Below are 14,516 nucleotides of genomic sequence, written 5' to 3' on the forward strand. Positions count from 1 at the left end.
TTATTTAAATATTAGAAGTTTAAAATATAGTAGCTTTGCACAGTGGGATTTTTTTCTTCTTTCCTACACTTCTAATTAGTATGTAATAGACAGATGGATAGATGCATATATATATATACACATGTGAAACAAAGTTTTTATGTTATTCCATTAACATTATTTCCCTTGTAATTTACATACTCTCATACCATAATATGTTGGATATAGTCATATTATGACTGTATCCTTCAAAAAAACAGCATTCCTCACTTCTTTGAGTTTCTCAAGGGCAAAAGGTAAATTATGATTAATAAAGCAATCAGGGGCACCTGGGTGGCTCAGTGGGTTAAGCCTTTGCCTTCAGCCCAGGTCATGATCTCAGGGTTTTGGGATCAAGCCCCCACTGGGCTCTCTGCTCAGAGGGGAGCCTGCTTCCCCCTCTCTCGCTGCCTGCTGCTCTGCCTGCTTGTGATCTCTCTCTCTTTCTCTGTTAAATAAATAAATAAATAAAATCTTTAATTAAGAAAATAAAGCAATCAGATAAGAACTAGTGAAATTCTAAGGTTGTAACCCAGAGGCCTAGGACAGGACCACCCTGGGACCCAAAGGTCTACTAGTCCAATGTCCAGATGCATCAATCAGCTATGTGATGATAGTGAGCCTATAATAACAAAAATCCCCAAATTTCAGAGGCTTCATTCAAGAGATTTATTTCTTACATTACATGTAGACTGGAGATTGGCTGCATTCTGGGTGGGTGTGAAGGAAGGCTTCCCTATCCTAGAAGTCTGACTGGGAAAGCATCTTCTATATTAGTATCATGATAAAGAAAAAAGCGTGCAAGAGAGCTAGTGGAGGTGTTATGTTGAGTGAAACAAATCAATCAGAGAAAGACAATTATTATGTGGTTTCAGTCATATCTGGAATATAGGAAACAGCACAGAGGATCATAGCAGAAGGGAGGGAAAACTGAACGAGATGTCATCAAAGAGGGAGAAAAACCATAAGAAATTCTTAATTATAGGACACAAACTGAAGGTTGCTTAAGAGAAGTGGGGAGGGGAATGAGATATTGGGTGATGGGCATTAAGGAGGGCATATGATGTGATGAGCACTGGGTATTATATGCAATGGATAAATTGTTGAGTGCTACATCTGAGACTAATGATGTTGGCTAATTGAATTTAAATTAAAAAAAGAGAGCTAGTAGAAACATATTTTCATTCTTAAAGCTTCTGTTCATACATGGCACATAACAATTTCACTCCTATTTCAGTAACCAGAAATTACATGACTAAGTGGCAAATGGGGCAAGGAACTATACTCGTCCCATATGGAAGCTCTGCAAATCAACAGCAAGAGGTAGAGATGTGTTTTGTGGTTGGAAAGGAGGAAAAAAAAGTTGGGAACAATGAAACAGTATCCCACAATGAGTACTCTGCTTACAAATTCGCTTTCCTCTTTCTGCACACAAAATACACCCACTTCTCAAAGGAGAAGGCCAAAAGACTCATGACAGTAAGTCAACAGCCTGGGTTCTCATAATAGTCTCTACACCAAAGATGAGCAAAATGTGGCTCGGCTCTTCTTGATCCATAGATCTATGAACCAAAACAAACACAAACTCAATAAAACAAAACAAACTCAACATGCATCAGTGAAACAACACCAGGATAACTGCAATGAGCTCTCCCACTTCTAAAGAAGAGGAAAATATAGAGCTGAGTGGTCACTGGTCCATAGCAATTTTGAAATATGACTGGGCAAATACTGTAAAGCCATACCTGGGAGTAGGAAAGGGATTCTTTGATTAGATACCAAGGCTCCCTGAGTGTCAGTATTGCTCTCCATGGCTCTTGGCTCCATACTTGGATAATTCCTGTCTTTTCCATTATCCTCTTGGGACACATCAGTAGAGAACATTAGAGGATATTCTGTCTTTGGGAGCTGAGTGGCAGAAATTTGGCAGCTCTAAGGTTATTGTGTATCTTTAATAGTTACAGTCTCTTAATTCATGCCTGTGCCATTTGGAAATAAAAATCTCTCAAAAACATTATTGGCTTTTTCACCAACCAAATTTATATGTCAACAGCCACACTCAGAATTCTTTTCAAGACATGCCTCTCTTTCCAGAAATAATTACAAGTGCTTCAAACTTAACCATGCTTTCATGAGGGAGGAAACCCTTAGTTTCCTTTCTATTAACTATTTTGTCCAGTTTAAATAATTTGCAGAGTATCACCTTCATTCATTTAAAAGTTTTCACAAAAGGTGTGCAGTTTACACCCTGGATTTGAACTTGGCCTTGAAGTCAAAACACAATTAGCCTTTTTGCTCAGCACATTTTTCAGTTTAACTTTTATAGGTTGTAGATGAGACTCTGTTATGGCCTACAAGTCCTGAAAGTTCTTTAGTCTCTCTTATCCCTTTGATTCCTGCTTGAAAACCAGACAAGTAGTTCTGAACTCCTTTCTGTCCTACAGTATCTTGTCACACGCAGCTAAGACAAAGCAAGCCACAGGAGTCTCCTTCTGTCTGCCAAGTTCTTCCTTTAAAGTCATGGCATCATTAGGTGAAATATCTGTCTTCCAAGTTATCCCAGGAAATAGTCTGACCAAATGTTGAGGCACTGGCTGACATGAGTCACTTTGTTGCCAGCTTCCATAATAGTGTCCTCTCTGACCACTGCTCCGCTATGAGCTAGTGCCACCTAACTCGGTTGTTTTTGTTTTGTTTTGTTTTGTTTTGTTATGGTAACACATCACTTCTGGTACTAGTTTCTGCATTAGTCAGCTTTCACTGGGTGAGACCATGGTAACAACCTAAAATCTCAGTGACTTCCCAAAACAGAGGTTTCTTTTGTTTGTATGTAATGGGAGCCTTACCCAGTGAAGGCTGATATAGCCACTCCTAGACTAGAATGAGATTTCAAAGGAAAAGAGCCACTGTTCTGAAATGGTATTATAATATCCAGGAAATCCATGAGAGGAGAGAAACGGTCTCCTCCTGCTGCAGTTCTTAGTACAGTGAATGACCTCACCATCTATCTGGCTTCCTGAAGCCACAAATAGGTAGATGAGTAAACCTCTACTTCTCCCTCTCCTTTACCCTCCACATCCTCTAGCCAGCAAGTAAAAATATTCCTGGCAACCAGAACATTACCTGACTCATTGTGTAGTCTCTCTAATTGTTTGTTGTTGTTTATGTTAATGCACAAAAATACCTGATCAAAAGAAAATCTAATGTGTATTAAATTGCCACTCTGAAGCAGGACTATAGCATCCATATCTTTTAGTGAGGACAAAAGGAATGAAACCCAGGCCCGCCCTTTCTATATACCATATACCTCTAATAGTCATTGCTTTGGGGATAACTGGAGGACTATAAGGAAAGGCCTAAACTGATCCTAATTCACCATTATCTCATCTCTGGCTGTGCATTCAAATATGTCAATGACAAGGGATAACACGGCTTACTTATTCATTAAGGTTATCCTGGATACATGCCCAGGGTCATCTTCATCTTCATCTAAAGGGCTGTAGAGCATCACTCTGATTTAAGAGCATCCTCTTGAGAAGTGTTAGTTCCTCCTTCTAAACTCTAGGATTACTCAGGAGGGAGAGCCTTATGCTGCTGATTTAAAATTACCTGGCCATTCTTCTTACTAGCCAAGAAATTATGATACTAACAGCACTAAGATCCTTGAATCCAAGAAACAGATGATAGTTCATAGTAGCTAGTCTTCAAAGATAAGATGATCTCCCCAATGAACTACACCTCTCAGTATTCATCCCCTGGTGTAGTCTCCTCTCACAATGAAGCTGGCTTGGGTTGTGACCTCCTTTAATGGATGGAATGCAGTACTTCTGAGCCTAAGCCTTAAGAGTATGTGAGGACCATATCTATACTTTTAGGAGCCCTAAGCTGCCAAGTAAGGTATCTTGCTACCTGCTAGAAAGCACACTTGGGAAACTAAATGGAGAGGCCACTTGAAAAGGGAGAGGCCTTAGAATATATGAAGACAGAGAGAAAGACTCAGACTCAACTTCCCAGCCAAAGTCAGCCATTCCTGAGTTCCATGGTTATCATGAAAGGTCAAAGTGACATAATGATGCTGTTTAAAGGCACAAGCACACAGGTCTGTGCTCTCACACACTCAGTCAACCGTGTGTGTTAAGCATTGAGCTCAGCCAGACTGTGGTGGTTAGAATAGGGAAGGGGATGTCAATCCTATTCTGAAGAATCTGCCATCGAAGAACGAAACACACTTGTGTGTAGAGATGACACTGTATGCTCAGATGTTGTCCCCATTCAGTTCTTGTTGGAACCACAGAGATGGAAGAGAAGCAAAGAAAGTCAGGGTGGGGGACGGGGCTGGGAGTGGTGTGCACCTCTGAAGGTCAGAACACATAATGAGGCTGTCACACCACCTCTCCTTAGGGAGAGAGATTTGTTATGGCACATTCTGGGAAAATCAGCTAACTTGTCATGGGCTCTGCTGGTGAAGCTTAATTTCAGGGAACAGAGTCTTGGAAGAAAGAGAACAAGATAACGTGGCATTATCCCTAAGGTGCTAGAATTCTGGCCTACTCTTCTCTAGAGGACACAGGGAACTTTTTGAGGCCAATTATCCTCTGAATAAGGCTTCAGCTCCTGGAAATGGCTTCTAGTCCTCAGAGAAAGATCAAAGTTTCCTAGAAAAGAGCCACAGCAGAGATAAAGAGTAGAAATACAGTAATAGAGAGAGACAAAGAGCACCAATGACTCACAATGTGTGGGTCCAAGAACTAAAAAGGACATAAATTAGGGAAAGTTTAATTCACTCCAGGCTCTAGTAGCCACAGTGGCTCTCAGGGGTCAGGAAAGCTGCACAGGCTTCTGGAACCACAAAAACAGGTGTCCTGGACAACCTGCCAAGGCTGAAACCAAGCTATATTCTCAGTAACACTTCACATGCCTACTCCTGCCCCTTGAAAGAGACCTTCTCTAGACTTACAGAACTGTAGAATAAGCAGGGCTTTAAGATTTCAGCCAAAATCTTGCTGCTTTCTGAGCATCTCAGCATGTGATGTTAATGGTTATAAGTTGGACAGACTTATGTCAAGACATATTAGAACCTCAGCAGGACAGACTGAAGGGATAGAGAAGAAAAAAGAACTGAACTTTCCTTATAGGAAATCCCAAAGGACCTTTATAGATGTTCAAATGAGTGTGGTGAGCACAAGCTTGAATTAGTCTGCTGTTTCTGTCAAACAAAATCCACTCAGTGGTTCAGTATAACAACAAGAACTCCAGTTTGGGTGGATCTGTAAATAAGCAATTCAGAGGCCATATGGGACCATGAACAACTTCTATGGCCCACTGAATAACGGGCTAAGTGCAACTAGGTTAATTCTGGACTCTGTCATATAGATGAGCTGGTCCTACAAATACTCTGCTTGTTTGGGTGAGAAATTCTTCAGGGGGATGGACCTGATGGAAAACACTAGTGCCTATAACTTGAGAAGTCAAGGACTGATCATCTCTCAGTGATGAAATGCTCCCAGTTTCCTCCAGTTTTCTGGAACTTTTCCGATTAGACCCATTTAATCTCTGCATCCATATACACATCAGAGAACATTTGGCTCATGTTCTGGAGGACCAGCTCTCAATACATATCTCTGTATGTGGTTCACTTTCAAGTCTATTTCTATGCTGTGACCAATAGCTCAGCTTCTCTGCCACCAATGCTTAGAACCAGAGACTGCTCCCTAGGTTGAAATTTTACCTAGACCACACTGATCCTTCCTTCAAAGATTTATAACTCACTTCATGATTACCTCATTACTCTACCCCAGCCTGACAATATTCTTAACCACAACCTCCTTTTCCCCAGCAGGTTATACTAAAAAGGTTTCTTATCCTATTCAACATTTACACATATGCCTAAGCCTCTTCTCCAGACAGTAGACCCTATATACCTCACAGAGATATTTTAATGAAGTGAGGTAGAAATATAGATTCAGACACCAAAAGACTTTACAACATTTTTAGTTACAGATTTTTGTTCGTTTGTTTCCTTTTGTTGTTGTTGTTGTGTTATGTTACCATACATCATTAGTTTTTGATTTCCAAACAGTATTTTCTTTTTTTAAGATTTTATTTATTTATTTGACAGAGAGAGATCACAAGCAGGCAGGCAGAGAGAGAGAGGGGAAGCAGGCTCCCTGCTGATCAGAGAACCTGATGTGGGACTCGATCCCAGGACCCTGAGACCATGACCTGAGCTGAAGGCAGAGGCTTTAACCCGCTGAGCCACCCAGGCTCCCGCAAACAGTATTTTCTAAAGTGGACCAGTATGTGTAAATAACCCGTATGTACCTAGCTGCTCTGACGGGGTAAGGGTAGGGGAAGCAGAGCCTCAGACCTCTAAGGACTTGGGCTCACAGTGCAGAGGAAGAAAACCAGCGACCCAGACCAAGTTAGTTAACTTACAAGGGAGAACACTGAGCCCCAAGATTAGACAAAGTTTGCCCAGTCACAAAATAAGTTGGTATTAGAGCCTAAGCAAGAAACAAAGCCTGCTCTGACTTCACACACACAGATTGCTCTACTCTATCTCAAAAACTTACCTGGGACATCCACGGAATCAGATAATCAAGTTTATCAAAATATATCCATTTGACTTGGTCCAGGTTATTGGGGAAATGCATAAAATAACAAATCTGACATCATGTCAAAGCGTATCTTATTTCATGGATCCCTATTGGAATCATTACCACCTTTTATTTTTAGGAAAATCAGAAAATGTTCAAATTGAATAAAAAGTATATGTTGATTACATTAGAGAACTCATTCAAATGTGCTTTAAAAAGTGCATTTTTTAATGAAGGACTAAAATCATCTTTCTACGGAAAACTAAGTTATTAATCTAAATAGACTTAATGTATCTGTTCATGATCAATGCAAGAGCTAGAACCAGCAATTCCTTGAAACACACGCCAAAAATTTGCAGGATGTGGCAATACTTGCACACAGAGTGAAGTTAGTCTAGGGACTCAAGTTTTATAACATGCATATGGTGACCATATTTCCTAAACAAAAAATCAGGACACAGGGTTGACAAGTAAGAATATCCTTATGGGGACAATGGAATAGATATAGCAACCAGGAATGTTCCAGAGAACCTGGAACATATGGCCCAGAAAGAGGCTGAGGAAGCAATTTTGTGAGGCTTGTCTCCTTCACAATGAATCATCTCATTTCAGGGTTAGGAAACCCCCATGTGTTTTCTCAGTGTCTTGGTCCTTAACTTTCACTTTGTGCTAAGGCAAACTTTATGAAGAAAAGGAAAGGTCTTTGAAAAGTTAAAGCACTAGAGAAATATGCATGGCCATAATTATTAAAACACTACAAAAATATGTAATTCATTGTTCGGTGCACTAGACAAAATATTTGTTCACTCATGAATTCAATAAATATTCATCTGCCTACTTTGTATTAGGTACTGTGCTGGACCTTTGCCCTCATGATGCTTACAGTTTAAAATGTATTATACTAACATAATAACAACCAAGGCTTAATAGTGATAGTGAACAGTACACTTGCTACCTTTCCAACCAATTTTTTCTTTCTTTTTTTTTTTTTTTTTTTTTGCGTGATAGAGTAAAACACGCATGCCTTTCAACATCAGACCCTAAGTTTAGGTACTTAATAGCTATGTAAATTGGAACAAGTCATTTTATTGTTTTGAGCCTCAATTCCCTAATCTTTTATATGGAAATAATTAACAGCTTTTCTTCACAGGGAAACAGAGTAAATGGGATTAGTATATAAAGTACTTCTATGGAGACAGCCCTACAGCTTTATGCTTCATAGTGAAGGTATACAAGTGAAATGCCAAAGTCAGTATATTAAGGCAGCCAGATAGATAATCTTTGTAGAATATGTTCTGAGTTCCCTAGAATACAAGTGCTCCCACAGCCCTTTTTCCAATTCACCCAGACTCATAAAGAAGTGACTTGGCTCAAGAAAAGATCTGTTCTGTCTTTACTGCTCTTTGGGTGCATCTTTGATATGAATGTGATCAGAACTATTACAGTGAAGCTTGGAAAACTCAGGTAATGAGTATGGCCTATCAGTCGTCAGTCATCTACAAAGAGCTAGGTCTTCATACAGTAAACAGGAACCCTTTTGCAGGTGGGAGAGGGCTCCCTGCTTTCTTTAGGGAATCTAGATCTGATGAATGGTGGATCATCATGCTAGGTGCTACATGGTGAAATGGCTAGGTGCTACATGGTGAAATGTCACAAAAAGGTATGTCTGGAGATAGGATGTTGTATGGTCCCCAAGAAAAATATGGCATACCAGCCAGTTTATGCTCTGGATACATTTCACTTTTCTCATCTTCAGCTTTAGTAAAGCTGTGTGGAATGGTCAAGCATTTTCATAGCCCTGCAGAGAAGAATTAAGGCACTCTATATCAGAGTCCAGTAGGACTGTTTCAAGCTCTTACCACACACAAATACACCCTCATATATGACATACAACTTTCTGAATGCCCAGGCTGGCATATCCCCCACAATATACCACGATAGGTTGACTCTCACCCGGAGAAATGGCTGCGGTTGTCTTCAGACAAAAGAGGTAATGGTGAGGTCTTGAGGAAACACGTTGTATCAACTACTCCAGCAACCCCCACCCCCAATCTCCCCGATGCTTATTATAGCATCAGGTTGGAGCCCAACACGGTATCTAGTGCCTCAATTCTAGCTCGTAGTGGTCTTCCTCCCCTTTTCTGCCATGCAGAGAGTCAAAGGAATGAGTGTAGCCTTCACCAGAACCCGCCAGTGGGTAGCAGAGGAAGAGGAGTCATTCTCCAGGCAACACTCAATTCTGACGAAGCCATCACTGAGTGAGGAAGAAAGTGGTAAGGTCGTCAGAAGCAGGAAGCATGCGCCTGCCTCTCCATGGTGGGTCATCAGCCTGTACTGTTCTTCTAGTTGCACTCCAGAGATCTAGTCTCCAGACTTGTAGGAAGTACAGACAGAAAAGGAATTCTCTGGGGGCCAGAAAAGCCAGTTGGGCACCTGGGAACTTAGCCACACTGACACATAGGCATTCTTGCCATAACAACTGGTTAAAGGTAATAAACCTCCTCGTATGGAAACACCAAGTGACTAGCACTGTTCGCTTTTGCCTTCAACAAAAGTATGAAAGAAAAAGATTCAAAAGGAAGAAAAATAACCCTGACTCATTCCCTGAGCAATGAGGCAAGAATTAGAAGAAATAGCCTATGTTTAAATAGAGCTCATCAGTGGGTCCCTTCACTTTCATCATCCCCACACATTCCTTCTGTCAAAACTCTTAGGCAGGAGATTTCCTTTGGTGGGTGTGCTATAAATTATGATTGTTATGATATCCTGATTTTTAGATGTATAGACTCAAACTCCATATGCCTGTCCCCTCAGAAATCACATGTACTTGTTCTGACATCACAGATGCTCACGTGACAGACACGCTCATTCAGGCACCAAACCAGTTACCTGTGTGATGTGCCCTGAGGCACCCACAGGTGGTGTGACCAACGGCTGATGAGGACAAGTTCTCCTTCTGAAGAGTTTCTCTTCTCCTAAAGTTCTTTGCTTCTTCCTCCTGCTTCACAAAACCTTTACCTCTCTCATCATCATACGTTACTATGTCTTGTGTTGTAACAGAACCAGAACTCTGTCTTCATGGACTGCAGCCTCATCTACAACTCCCAGACCAGCTGTATGATCAAGTCTCACCTCTCAGGTAGATTGATTTTCCTCAGTCAAGTTCTATATGTGTTGTTGGTAGTTTTGGAGTCACTTTGAGCCAATTTCAGAAATTTGCGCCTGCTCTCTCTGTCTCACACCACACATACACATACACGCACATGCGTGCATGCGCATGCATGCTTAAATTCTAATACCATTGATGCCACAGGTTGGTTGACTCATGCTTGTAATTGTCTCCAGAGGGCTGCAGGAGAACTTGTGCATTTTTTAAAACGGTGTCTAGGTTGTTTTTCCAGCTCAAAACTGAGACATGAAAATGGAATTTTTAGCCAGTAACTCATACATTTAGATTCCTGGTTTTTAGGTTTTGGAAAAAATGCACCTAGTTGTTTTCTTATTACAATACTGCTGGTTTTGTTCACCGGTCCATGTTTTTCTTGGACTGTGGTGGAGTGGAATGTTTTAAATTACGGGCTTTTGCTTTTTGCCCTCCGATGTCTACTAAATAAGTCCATCGTCTAATTCTAAAATTGTGAGGCAGCAAACATGCACTTGTAGCCAACAAAGCTACATTTTTATTCCAGAAAGGGTATTTCTGTTCTAAATTTACAGCAAAATAGCTCTGGAGACAAAGGCAGGATTTCGGCCAAACCAGACGTGCTTCTTTATAATGGCATGTGGCTTCCAGTGCCTTGCTAAGTAGTCTACCTTACTAAATGCTTCTCTTCATTATTACAGCCTATTGGAAGTATTCTGAAGCTTCAGCTGATATGCATTAAAAAAAAAAAAAGGAAAAAAGATGGGCTATGTTTTGATTTAGCCCTTAAAACAAAGCTCAACAACAACAAAATGTAAACCCACTGCTCGGCGAGATGAAGAAATCTGATATTATTTGGAATCAAAGACTAAGTCATATTTTAGGCTTTCATTACCAACAATGTTACCAATCCAAAGTAGTCATAAATTAAATTTAAGTGAAATGGATTTAATCTCTCTTGGTAGAGCTACTGCTATTTGGCTAGACTCGTCGTCCCTCTCTTTTCTACCATAATCCTTTTCATGCAAGGAGCTCCGGGAGGATACTGCATGACCTTCAATGCCCCTTCCCAATCTGAGGTGCCAGGACTTCACAAGTCTAAAACGACATGCTCCTCTGAATCAGTGACTCTAAGCTTTTCTGACTCTCTGCCCATCTGTGTCTCCGACACCATCACAGGCTACTGGGCACACTCGTAACTTTCTGAAGGAGCTGCAGATCACGATGTGTGAGAACTAGGGTAAATACCACCTTCCCTTCTAAGTAGGCATCCAGTTTTGATCCTGGTCCTGCTAGTGGCTGAGAAAATGAAAGGTAAAATGAGAAGCATGTATTAGGTCTTCTGACTCTAAGATGCTTATACGTAAGCAGCAACAATAACACCAACAAAGCCATGAATAAGCCATGGAAACTCTAAGAAGCTTCAGAGTTGGCATTTCTACATAAGACTTGGGGGAAAAAAAAAATCAAATGTAGACTAAGTCTTTCCCTGCTCCTAATTTATTTCCTTTTATTTTTCTTTTTGAGCCTGGCCAGCTGAACTACTGATTGACAACTGTGCATTGGGAAGAGCAAGATTGTGTTGCTGTTTTGACATTGATGCTGGTGTGCCTTGAGGTGGTGGTGAGGGGGTACTGCTCCATGCTCACCCCCTCCCAGCACCCGGGTTCAGTTAATCAAAGGCCAGACTCTTGTTTGGTACACAAGCCAATGGGGCGCACACATACTTTCCTGTGTCATTAGAATGCCATATGAAACCAATTCCACTTACAAGGACTCCTTTCTTCAATCCTTGCTCTAAATCACATTTCCCCATTTTATATCTGCAGATTAGTACTAGAACTTGGAATCCTGATAGAAAGCTCTATTATTGGGAGGGAGAGAGGGAAACCAGTCTCACGTTAGCAAAAGACATTCTGTGGGATCTCACTGGCTTGCCCCAGTATCTTCCTCAAGTAATTGTTTTTGGCTACTGCTTCAGCTCCTGCTAGCTTTCTACCCTTGCTCAGACTCAAATACTAACTCTGGTATTCACTGTCCAGGCCATTAAGTTGCCCATCAATTATAGTTTCTCCTGTTGCCTCCCAGGCCCTTCTAGGTGGTCACTATACTTGCCTGCTCTGACTTCAGGACCCACACACACTTGTCATTCCAGTCAGGCTAGGACATCATGGAATTCCCAGTCTTTCAAAGTTGAGGAGGGGCGCAATTTTTGTTTAAGTTGAGATGCTATAGGACTCTAAACTTGGGTGTTGTATAATGTGATCAGGTTGACAGATGCTAGGTATCACTATGTGTGATTTGAAAGACACAAAATTGCTCTCTCCTCTGCTCTTCACCCAATACTGGTCACAACCTAGGGTCTGGAATGTTCAACACTTGTCTTGACCCTAGGTCAACCAACGGAAAGTCTTGTGAAAATGATGGAAATAAGTGCACTTTAATATTAGCTCCACTTCCTACTTGGGGAAATCTTTCAAATAGCTGGGAACCATTGCAACTATACAACAACCGATCCCATAGTTAGCTATAATCCTTCTGGGTGATATACCTTAGCCTGAACTTGTTTTATATAGAATCATAAAAAATGGGATCTCAACACTTAGAATAGGCATCAGATGTTTCCTATTCTATCCATTCAAACTATCATAATACCACAGAAAAAGTCCTCCGCTTTACATGGTTCTTCTTACCAAGTCAATCCTAATGTTAATGGCAATTGTCTCTAGATGCTGGGTCATAGCTGATTTTTAAATTCTTTTTTATGGTTTTGTTTTTATAGGTTATAAAAATTCTATAATGAGCAAATATTACTTAATTTCAGTATTGTAAAAATCAGAAAAGAAAATTATTTCTAAAAGAGCTAATTTCTACATCTATAACATTTTCTCTCATGGGCTCTAATTCTACCATTTAATCAATGAGTGTCATTCCTCTTGTTAGAATCAGTCATACACCCTAAAGTAACATGTGCATGTTTGCTTCTGCTCTTTCTAAATGTAACCAACCAAACTGCTCTTCACTTCATATAATTTCTGATTCTAGGCTGATGATCTCTAACCTACCAGCAGTACATATTAGTTTAGATCTGAATAAAGTACAGCTAGAATGAGTTTGCTCAATACAGATAACAGCACAGTTTCACCTCCTTTAATTTTAGCAATCTATTTCTATAAATACAGCCTTTTAACTTTTTTAGCAAACATAACACACCTTCAGTTTCTATTGACTTTGTCCATCTAAATTCTTGGGCTTTCCCCCAACTCACACATACACAAATAAGTTTTTTCGGTCTTATGACTGAACAACTGACTTTTCAAAGCTAAATAAAAAACGTGGCATTCATCTTGTCACATTACCAAGGTCTTATACTTTGGACCTAATATTTGGCCCTCTAATATTATTGTGACTCTTGGTCCTACCATCTGGCCCTCACTGATTACTCTGAGCTTTGCATCATTTGTCAATGTGATATTCATGAACTGACAAGACTAAGGTGGGTCAGAAGACTCACCACGTGAAGGGACTGGCCTCTAAGTTAACCCAGGTGTTTCTGAACTTGCTGGAAAGAGCTCTGGAGAGAAGATATTAATTAGAATATCCAAATCTTAATTTCCTCATGTCATGACTTTTCATTTCTTCTGTTCAGGATTGTCAGGAGAATGAAATAATTCTGAGATGATCCCTTGACAAATCTTGTATAGACAGTGCACTTTAATATTAGCTCCACTTCCTACTTGGGGAAATCTTTCAAATAGCTGGGAACCATTGCAACTATACAACAACCGATCCCATAGTTAGCTATAATCCTTGCAGAAAGTCATCCTTGCAGAAAAGTGCTGCCTATGGTAGTCCTGCTCAGTCTCCCAAAATATAGGACACTCTTCAGAGTTGCACATGAAACATCATTTTTTTCTTTTTAGAGAGGAAGAGAGAGGGTGGGGGAAGGAGCAGAGACAGAATCTTAAGCAGGCTCAGCCCATTGCTGAGCCTGATGTGGGGCTCGATCTCACAACCCTGAGATCATGACCAGAGTTAAAATCAGGAATGGAACACTTACTGATTGAGCCACCCAGGCGCCCCTTGAAACATCATATTTAATTGTCTTTCACTTTTTTTGGCTTTGTATTGACCATCACAATGTATAAAAAATGAAGATATAATCATTTATTACAATAGCACTATCTTATATTTGCGCAGGTTTTCTGGGTTTATAAGACACTTTGGCGTGCATAAGCAAGCCATCTGTTGCTAATAGCAACTCCATCCATTTAGGACTCCTAAACCCATATTACAGATTTGCAACCTGATACTTGAAGAGTTTCGATGACTAACTCAAATAATCAATGACTGAGCTGGAACAAGACCCAGGTCTTGTGATGGCTGGTTTTGCTCTCTCACTTTCACTCCACCCCAATTTATTTTGGTTGTCAGAATGACTAAATGTCCCAAAGAGTTACATCTAAGTGGATCCCTGTAAGAGGACTTGGCTTACTATGAACCAGACCCATTTCTTTATGACTTGCACAGATATGTTCATCAGATTAGCCCAAACAAAGAGCAAAATTCTAAGGGACAGATGAATTTTCATGAGGGGGCAGAAGAGGGACACAGCAAAGGTACAAGGAATCAATTCAGGTTGAGGCATGATAGCAACAACCCAGAAAACGAAGGTGGGCAAAGGGCTAGGGGCTGAGAGGGCATGGGTACAATCTTTGTGAACACCACACCTGTTTCTCAAAGACAGTTCTGTGTGTAAG

The 14,516-nt window shown here is 40.5% G+C and overlaps 1 long non-coding RNA gene across 2 annotated transcripts in view; it reads right to left on the bottom strand.

The window, feature by feature from the left end:
* The window catches only part of LOC309873427, an 86,381-nt gene that overhangs the window by 23,134 nt on the left and 48,731 nt on the right, over positions 1-14,516 (bottom strand). The window contains exon 3 of one of the 2 annotated variants that reach the window (XR_014316353.1): positions 8,805-8,868. The exons of the other annotated variant lie outside the window; for it this stretch is intronic. This is a non-coding gene — a long non-coding RNA (uncharacterized lncRNA). Of the gene's footprint in view, positions 1-8,804; positions 8,869-14,516 lie in introns of those variants that run through there. 2 annotated transcript variants of the gene reach the window in all.

Source organism: Mustela nivalis, assembly GCF_964662115.1.
Source record: "Mustela nivalis genome assembly, chromosome: 9".
NCBI lineage: Eukaryota > Metazoa > Chordata > Mammalia > Carnivora > Mustelidae > Mustela > Mustela nivalis.